Source organism: Suncus etruscus, chromosome 4 (assembly GCF_024139225.1).
Source record: "Suncus etruscus isolate mSunEtr1 chromosome 4, mSunEtr1.pri.cur, whole genome shotgun sequence".
NCBI classification, from domain to species: domain Eukaryota; kingdom Metazoa; phylum Chordata; class Mammalia; order Eulipotyphla; family Soricidae; genus Suncus; species Suncus etruscus.
Genome location: NC_064851.1, coordinates 67,496,377 through 67,504,380, shown reverse-complemented (window position 1 = coordinate 67,504,380; position 8,004 = coordinate 67,496,377). Strand labels below are relative to the sequence as shown.

Here is an 8,004-nt window from a genome sequence, read left to right as displayed (position 1 = left end):
AGAAAAGTATTCAAGATTTTTTAAAGTAGAAATTGACCAATTAAAAATCCTTGATAATATCATTCTACTTATATAGTGGCTATTGATCAGATAAAGAGAATTATAGTAAAGAACATAAAACAGAAAAACCAGTGCATCTTTTTTTATCTTTTCTATCAACTATAAAAGCAAAAATAAATTGCCATATGTTATCTCGCATCTTTTCAAAAGCACTTCCCTCAAATGTTAATTTTAACAAAAATTTTTACAAATCAATGTGCAACTTAATATTTGCAAACAAAGCACATTTATAAAAAAGGAAAGACAATTTCAGGAAAGCAATTGATTTTATTTCACAGATTGCAAAGCTGAAAAGAAATGTGTTCATCAGACCATTTATTTTAACACCATGAAGCAGTATTTTATAATGCCTTAACCCTTAATTCAAAAATAAGATACAACTGATTACTCTGTCTTTTTATAATATCAGATTTTGACGTTAAAAGATTGACATTGGTGGGGTTGAATCATAGTACACATGCCTTGCAAGTGGCTGACCTGGGTTTTATCCCTGTCCTGTGAGCACCACCAGGAGTAATTACTGAATACAGAGTCAGGAGTAAATTCTGAGCATCACTAGATGTGCCTCCCCACTCAAATAAAATGACAACTAAAAAGATTGATCTTGGCTGTGTTACTTTAATTTACTTCATGGTCAAGGCATCTCTCTGTAAATTAACTCATTTTTAGCATTTTATTATTGCTCTATAAATTACATGCATGTATAATGTAATTTTAAGTTGAAAGTTCATCAAATTTGTAAATAAGATGCATAAGAATAAAAACAAGGATAATTTCACTCAATTTTAGACCCTGAGATACCAGGACTTCAAATCTGGGGATAATTTTTGTTTTGTAACCCTACAGATGTGCTCAGGAGCTACCTTTAGCTCTGTGTGCAGGTTTTACTCCTGTCAATGCTTGGGAGGACTAAGTGGTACTGAGGATCCATTCAGGACTTCCAAAATTCAAGGCATTAATTCAGCTCTGAGAGCTATCTCTTAGACCCCAGTAGACATTTTTAAGACATACAGGAGAACTCCCATTGACCTTATCAATACCAAGTCTCTGAATTAAGTGTTCATCTAGTAGTTAAGAACTTCTAAATTTATTGTGTGTTTTGGTAATTTATTTAATATCAACAAATGTAATTTCTCTTGCTATTGGACAGTAATTTATTTTGTAACTTTTTTATTTTATTTTTAAATTTTATTTTGATATAACTTAGGAATTTGCAATGAAGTTAAAATAGATAGCCTTGATATAAATAGTTACTGACCTTCTCATGGTGGAGACCAAGGGCCCATGCCATTCACCTCCATCTTATATTTCTTTTAGTTTGTATTTGTTTCTTACCATCATCTCACCACACTTTTATTTGGCAATAGGTTTTTCTCTGAAACCTTTTAAAGTAAGAAATATTCTTATTCAAAATCAGTTGATCAGACCCTCTAGAAGAATTCTGCTTATTTTCTGCTTATTAGACCTTTACCCCAGTTTACTACTATTCCCTTCTTCAAACAAAACCATGTAAATTGAACTAGCTAGTCCTGCCCCCCCCAGTTAGAAGGGGAAATAAGGGAGGCATCAGGACCAAACAGGTGCAAGACTACTAAGTATTAGGCTAGATACAGAGGGAACAACATATTCTGGCAGCCCTAGGGGTGAGGGAAGAGCATATGGGAGGCAGGACAAAAACGGAGGTGTAGGGAGGACAAATTGGTGATGGAAATCCCCCCTGATTTTATGTAAATATGTACCTAAAATATTATTGTCAACAATAGGTAAACCACTATGATCAAAATAAAATTTAAATTTAAAAAAATCAGTTGATCAGATTAAGCATACTCACTCAGCATCCCCTTAATGACTATGTTAAGATTGCCTTTCTAAGAGTAGTAATAAGTCTATAAAAACAATGCAATATATTCCAATAGCTAAGAGGATATTTTGACTTCTGCTTACATTACAAAAACTAAATGCTATGCGAGTTACTTGCTTTTTATCTATGATCTTATTATTTTATTAATTGCAAATACTATATGATAGAAGTCATTGATAGTAAGATACTTGGTAAACAGGAGTTGATTCTATTTCCAAGTTTTAAACAGCTAAGTAAATTAAATAATCTTATCTTCCTACTTGGGAATTTTGACATCAACTTGTCTCTAAAAATAAAATGAGAACTGCTGATGTTAATATTAGTAACTTCTATATTTACTTTTGGCATACTTACATTTTGTGAAAATGTAACATAGCAGTGATTAATAAACTCTAGCACAGTGGTAGAATTTTGTGTCTTTCATTTGTTTATTGTGTAACTTGAACCACTTACCAAATTTTTCTCTTAAATAGGATGGGGCTAGCATTGACAAATTATAGGGTGCTTATAATATAATTTTGACATTTTACATAAAGTCCATATTATAAGATTTGTAAATTAGTCGTTAGTGTAAATACTTTAAACTGGAAGCCTATTTAAATATATTTAAGTAATTAACTATGATATTTTAAAACATTTTAAAACATAGAACTTTCAAAGAGAGAAATAACAATTTCTCTAGTTGAGCATAATATGTATAACCTCTAGGGAAAGACACTTTAGCACTAAAGACATTAATAAGTAAATGCAGCAGAAAATGCCATTGAGTAAAATCTTTGAAAGCAATATTTTAAAACACATTCTAATTTTGAATTAAGGCTATATATGTATATATATATATATATGTATATATATATATATATATATATATAACTGAGCATGTTTGCATTCAGTCTCAGGAGCACTATATAGGGAGTCAAGAGTTTTGTATAATATAACTCAATGTAAAATAATTTTAAATTAAATTGACTTATTGCTGACTTTAAGTCCATGTGTTTGGCACATAAATTGATAGATTGATGAGTCTCATACTTGGCCTTGGCTAGGTCCCAATAGAGGAAGAACGTAATGATACAAATACAAAACATATAGGCAAAAAGTTCAAAAAACTAGGTACCTATACCATCTCTCTTTACTTTTGGCACAGCAACAAAAAAATATAAGTTTCAGTACAAAGCTTTCAGACAAAAACCAAAAAGGCCAATTAATCTAATCTATCTTAATCTATTCAATTAAATCCTAATTTAATATAGTGCCACCTACTGGAAATGCATAAGTAGTTCATCCCTCTAAGTCATTGATACAAATTCATAAAAACAAATAAACAAGAAATTCAAAGTAATAAAATGGGAAGACAAAGAAAGTGTGACACAAATCAACTTGAGACCTCAGGATATATGAAATCACAAAGGAAAACAACTTCCCAAAATTGAGCCTCTGTTGGCTATACAGTCATCCAGGAAATAAATATGCTAAGCTAGAAAGATGATAAGTCTGAAGATAGGGGCTAAAAAGGTTATTTAGAGACCCTGAATTTCTAATTATCTCCACTCAGGCACCCTTAGAGAATGCTCTACCTGTGAGGGTCCTATATTCACTCTTTTATCTGCCACCTCCCCTGGAAGAAGACATTCAGTGTCTTGCACTTTTGATAGGAAAAGGCCTAACTAGGTTAGATTAACATAGATAGGCAACTATGTGTTAATGTTTACCTTTCTTCCTGTATTTACTGGGTCTAAGCAACAAATAATGTATGTGAAGAATAATCAGGGCTCTCATTCCAACAAGCTGAGACAACATGCTTTTAGTTTCTTTTGTCTGTCTTGTTTTCTTTATCCTTGCAATGCCCCTGCTTCAGGTCTGTTCACCCAGGACTGGTCTTGGAAAATCTAAAAGATAGGAGAAATAATAGGCTATTGACTGAATTTAAATTTTTCTCTTAAGAAAAAGAAAAAAAAAACAATGAAAGGAAAACTCAGAATGTTGGCCAAAGTTACAATAAAGGACTCAGAAAATCTAAGCAAAGAGACAGGACAAGTCTCAAAAAGACAATTTAATGAATGTAGAAGTAAAATCAGTCATAAAAGGCAAAATATGAACCTTTAAGCAAGCAAATAATGTAAAATATTAAGAGCTCAATAAATGGGATTAAAACTATATAAGAGAAGGCTTCATTTATTTTTTAAAATAGTAACTTTATTTAAACACTGTGATTACAAACATGATTGTAGTTCGGTTTCAGTCATAAAAAGAACACCCCCCATCACCAGTGCAACATTCCCATCACCAATGCCCAACCCCTGTATTCAAGACAGGCTTTCTACTTCCCTCACTCATTAATATTATTATGATAGTTCTCTGCATATATGGTAGTTAAGGTACATTTTCATTCAAGTAGTCAGATATTCTCTTAGGTTCATGAATTGTATGATGTTTCTTTTCTAGGTTTGAAAATTTCTCTTATAGGTCATCTTTTTTGTCTCCACTTTTCTGTTTCTGTCTCTGTTGCTATTTCTCTAGCTCTTTGTCTCTCTCTCCCTTACTTCCTTATAATATCATTATCTTTAAGTTAACTTATTTTTTTTATAAAATCTCATATTACTTGCCAAATTTCATCCAAATTTAGATTATGTTTATCTCATCATCCACATATTTGAAAATTGCTAGCTTCAAGTTCACTACTTTTTGTCTCTATTTGGTTTTCCTTTAAATGAGGCCTCCTGCTTTAAGAGAAACATTGTTGAAATAATTCCCAGAGCTGAGAGCCGGAAGGACCAGTTCACGAAATGAAGCTCACCACAAAGAGTGATGAGTGCAGTTAGAGAAATAACTACACTGAGAACTACTTCTATGATGATGTTAGTATTCTTATTCTACTTATTTTTTGTTCAATTATTTTGTGAACTTCAATCTTTATATATGACACTGCCTTTAATATTAATGGTAAGGGTGGCTTACAGTTTGCAAATACCTTCATACATTGCTTGACTGGGAAGTCTTTTACTTCCCAGATACATTATTCTTGGCTGTCAGTATTAATCTTCAAAATTTTTTTAATAATTTATACTATCCCTTACTGGACTGCAGAGATTCTGCTGGGAAATTTGTGTAAAGTTTGATGGAAGTACCATTATATGCTACCTGCCTATTCATCCACCCTACTCACCTTCAATATTCTTTCTTTATGTTTTTTTTTTTTTTTTTTTTTTGGTATTTGGGTCACACCCGGCTGTGCTCAAGGGTTACTCCTGGCTCTACGCTCAGAAATTGCTCCTGGTAGGCTCGGGTGACCATATGGGATGCTGGGATTTGAACCACCGTCCTTCTGCATGAAAGGCAAATGCTATCTCCATGCTATCTCTCCGGCCCCCTTTCTTTAGCTTAAACTCTGAATAGAAGTAGTTAGATTTTATATCTGAATAATTATCCTGAATAGAAATTAACTATATAAATATATATTTTTTTTCATTTTTATTTTTATTTGGAAGGAGTATATCATCAGTGCTCAGGCTTTACTCCTAAGTCTTTGCTCAGGGACCACTTCTGGCTGTGTTTGGGGAAACATATTTGGTTTGGATGTCAAACCCTGGTAAAGGCCATGCAAATTAAGAGTCTTGCCATCGTACCTACCATAGTACTATAGGTCTTCAGATGGTTGTAATTTTTATTAAGGACAGAATAGTGGAAGAAGACTGAAAATGAGATATTACTTTGTGGATATCACAAAGCTCAGACTTGGACCAATAACAACTTAAGTTTTACCCTAGATCACTAGCTAGATGACTAGACAAATGACTGAATCTTTCTAAATCTCAATGTCTCATCTATAAATTAAGACAAATAATTTCTATTATATAAAGTTGGTTAAGGATTAATGGAGTAGTGAATAGAATTTGCCTTATAGAATTTCCAATTTTGGGGTGGGGATTTGAACCATGTCTGGAAGTGCTCAGGGGTTACTTCTGGCTCTGTTCTCAGAAATAAATCCTGTTGGGCTTGAAGAACCATATGAGATGCCAGGGATAATACACAAGTTCCCTGGGTACAAGGCAAGCATCTTACCCATTGAACCATCCTTCTGACAATAGATACACATGACGACTTCACACAGATACAACTTTACACATTACATTTGTCACATCATTTATTATAAAAAGTTATCAGTTAAGATTTAACAGTTAATCAGTGTGATTAATTTCATAATTGTGACAGGCACTGAGTTGGTATTAATTTTAAGATGAAGAAACCTAGAATGTTGAACGTTAGTTGAAGCAAAAGGGAGAAAAAGAGTGAGTGAACTTAAGATTGTCAGAGCTTATACTTACCTGGCAGGGGCGATTCCATGATTACGAAGGTGGTTTCCCCAGGGCGAGGCTCACCCATTACACTCTGGGTGTGCTGACCCCTGCGATTTCCCCAAATGTGGGAAACCCAACTTCGTAATTTGTGGTAGTGGGGGACTGCGTGCGCGTTCTCCCCTGAAAAAAGAAAAAAAAATACACTAAAAAGGTGTTGATAGAAAACATAATTGTCTAAAATTTTATTAAATGGTGGAGTAACAAATTTTTAATAGAATGTGCAGGCTGACCACTTGGCTCTTTGGCTGAAAAATGTCTGACAAGTTTTCTAACAAAAGAGTTGCCTTTTATCTAGTCTTTGTTTCTGTCATGTATACATTTATCTTTTATTGTCCTTTTAATCTTTTTTTTTCTTTATTGGTTTTTGGGCCACACCCGGTGGCGTTCAGGAGTTATCTTGACTATGCACTCAGAAATCGCTCCTGGAGTGGGAAACCATATGGCTTGGGGGAATTGCATGGTCCTTCCTAGTCCAGCCAGGTGTAGGCAAACAGCTTACCTCTGCACCACTGCTCTGGCCCCTGTCTTTTTCATATTTTTCATCTAATTCACATGTTTTTATAAAAAAAAGTGAAAGCCAAAGAACAAACATAAATTAGGAAACATTTTACAGTGCACATGTGAGTTGTTGTCCCATGCACATGATGCCCACACACACATATTGCCACCCTCATGCTCCTCTTGAGATTTTATACTTTCCCACTTTCATGTTGGATGTGTACTGGGGCTTTCTTGACCTTTGAAGAAGTCAGTTCTCTCTCTCTCTCTCTCTCTCTCTCTCTCTCTCTCTCTCTCTCTCTCTCTCCCTCTCTCCCTCTTTCCATTTCCTCAGAATTTTCAAATAAATATATTTTTACTTAAAAGAAAGGAAAAATTATAGCAGCTAGAAAATAGTATGGTGTTGACTTAAATATGCAAAGGCATCTTCAAGGAAGAAACTGCACTCTCCAAGCAAGTGAAAGCAGAGATTAACAGATGGGAATATATTAAGCTGAGAAGCTTCTGCACCTCAAAGGAAATAGTGCCCAAGATACAAGAGCCACCCACTGAGTGGGAGAAACTATTCACCCAACACCCATCAGATAAGGGGCTAATCCCCAAAATATACAAGGCACTGACAGAACTTTACAAGAAAAAAACATCTAATCCCATCAAAAAATGGGGAGAAGAAATGAACAGACACTTTGACAAAGAAGAAATACAAATGGCCAAAAGACACATGAAAAAATGCTCCACATCACTAATCATCAGGGAGATGCAAATCAAAACAACTATGAGATACCACCTCACACCCCAGAGAATGGCACACATCACAAAGAATGAGAATAAACAGTGTTGGCGGGAATGTGGAGAGAAAGGAACTCTTATCCACTTCTGGTGGGAATGCCGTCTAGTTCAACCTTTATGGAAAGCGATATGGAGATTCCTCCAAAAACTGGAAATCGAGCTCCCATACGATCCAGCTATACCACTCCTAGGAATATACCCTAGGAACACAAAAATACAATACAAAAATCCCTTCCTTACACCTATATTCATTGCAGCACTATTTACCATAGCAAGACTCTGGAAACAACCAAGATGCCCTTCAACAGACGAATGGTTAAAGAAACTGTGGTACATATACACAATGGAATATTATGCAGCTGTCAGGAGAGATGAAGTCATGAAATTTTCCTATACATGGATGTACATGGAATCTATTATGCTGAGTGAAATAAGTTA

At 34.4% G+C, this 8,004-nt stretch overlaps 1 non-coding gene across 1 annotated transcript; it reads left to right on the top strand.

Moving 5' to 3' along the window:
• Positions 1-6,238: 6,238 nt before the first annotated feature.
• LOC126007701 (U1 spliceosomal RNA) lies at positions 6,239-6,402 on the top strand. Its single transcript, XR_007495195.1, has one exon. It is a non-coding gene; the product is annotated as a U1 spliceosomal RNA (small nuclear RNA).
• The last annotated feature ends 1,602 nt before the right edge of the window (positions 6,403-8,004 follow it).